Raw genomic sequence first — 2,383 nt, 5'->3', positions numbered from 1 at the left:
TTAATGTTAAATGGTTTCACTCTCTCTGGAAACTGGTGTGAAGGAAAAAACTGGGGATGGAACTAGAAAATAGTGGGGATGAGTTAGAAAATAGTGGGGATGAGTTAGAAAATAGTGGGGGTGAGTTAGAAAATAGTGGGGGTGAGTTAGAAAATAGTGGGGATGAGTTAGAAAATAGTGGGGATGAGTTAGAAAATAGTGGGGAATATTTGGGATTTGCTAGAAAATACTGGAGATGAACCAGTAAATAGTAGGGTTGAGCTAGAAATTATTAGGGATGAGCTAAAAATATTACGGATGAGCTCGAAAAAAAACGAGAATGAGCTAGAAAACATTTGGGATGAGCTAAAACTACGTGAGATGAGCTAGAAAATACATGTATTAAGAGGGAGCTAGAAAACAGTGGGGATGAGGTAGAAAATATTGAGGTGGGGGGAAAAATATTCAGGGTTAGGGAGAAAATGTTGGGGATTAACTTGAAAATAGTAGGGATGAGCTAAAAAATATTTCGGATGAGATGAAAAATATTGAGGGATGAGATGAAAAATATTGAGGGATGAGCGAAAAATGTTAGGGATGAGATAGAAAAGTCTGAGGACCATTGGAATGTTCATAAATAGAGAGGATTAGCTAGAAAATATTGCGGATGAGCTAGAAAATACCCTGGTTGAGCTAGAACATACTGGGGATGAGCTTCAAAATACTGGGGGTGATCTAGAAATGATATGGATGAGCTAGAAAATATTAGCAATGATATAGAAAATATTGTGGATGAGACTTTTTAGAAATATGGGATGACGTAGAAAAGCCTCGGGAATATTGAGGATGAGCTAGAAAATATCAAGGATGGGATTAAAAACCCCATTGAGGATGAGGTAGAAAATGTTGGGAATGAAATAGAAAATATTAGGGATGAGCTAGAAAATACTGTGGTTTAGCTATAAAATATTAGGATTAAGCTACATAATGTTGGAAATGAGCTATAAAATTTGAATAAGCCAGAAAATATTGGGGATGGGTTAGAAAATACTGGCAAATTTTGGGGATCAGCAAGAAAATACTGGGAATGATTTTTAAAATACTGAGGAATACTGCTGATGAAACTAGAAAATAGAAGGAATGAGCTAGAAAATACTGGGGATGAGCTAGAAAATACTGGGGATGAACTAGAAAACACTAGGAATGATTTAGAAAATACTTGGGAATACTGCTGATGAAACTAGAAAATACTGGGGATGAGCTAGAAAATAGAAAGAATGAACTAGAAAATACTGAGGATGAGCTATAAAATAGAAAGAATGAGCTAGAAAATAGAAGGAATGGGCTAGAAAATAATGGGGATGAGCTAGAAAATATAAGGAATGAGCTAGAAAATAGAAGGAATGAGCTAGAAAATAGAAGGAATGAGCTAGAAAATACTGGGGATGACCTAAAAAATACTGGGGATGAGCTAGAAAATAGAACGGATGAGCTAGAAAATACTGGGGATGAGCTAGGAAATATTAGGGATCACCTAGAAAATATTGTGGATGAGATAAAAATGTTGGGAATAAGATTAAAAATGTCTGTGGAATAGTGGGGATGAGCTAAAAAATGTTAATGTTGAGCAATAAAGCACCGGGGATGAACTAGAAAATAGTGTGGAGGATCTAGAAAATGCTTTTGATGATCTAGAAAATATTAGGGTTAAGCTAGAAAATGTTGAAGATGAGCTAGAAAATACTGAGGACTATATGGGATTAGCCAGAAAATGTTTTTGATGGGCTACAAAATACTGCAAATTGTTGGGAATCTGCTAGAAAATACTGGGGAATGATCTAGAATAAACATAACAAATACTTGGAATGAACCAAAATATATTAGGGAAAATACTGAGGAATACCGGGAACGAGCTAGAAAATATTAGGATTGATCTACAAAATACTGGGGATGAGCTAGAAAATACTGAGGATGAGCTAGAAAATATTAGTTTTGAGCTGGAAAATAATGTGATGAGCTAAAAAATATAAAGGTTGAGCTAGAAAATACTGGGGATGGGATAGAAAATACATTGTACTTGGAATGAGCTAGAAATTATCAAAAGTCAGCTAGAAAATACCGTGGATGAGCTAGAAAATATTCGGGATGAGCTAAAAATATTGGGGTTGAGCTAGAAAATAATGGGGAATTTTAAGGAATACAGGGAATGAGCTAGAAAACATTAGGGATGAGCTAGAAAATATAAGGGATGACCTAGAAAATACTGGGGATGAGCTAGAAAATATTAGGGTTAAACTAAACGAAGTGTATACAGAGACGGTAGGGGAACTCTTTTGTGATTACGGGAAGTTTCAGCGCCCAGACCCGGAAGTGTGACTGTGTGTGTGTGTGTGTGTGTGTGTGT

Source organism: Aplysia californica, unplaced genomic scaffold, assembly GCF_000002075.1.
Source record: "Aplysia californica isolate F4 #8 unplaced genomic scaffold, AplCal3.0 scaffold01069, whole genome shotgun sequence".
Classification (NCBI taxonomy): Eukaryota; Metazoa; Mollusca; class Gastropoda; order Aplysiida; family Aplysiidae; genus Aplysia; species Aplysia californica.
Note: the sequence above shows the minus strand (reverse complement) of the source record.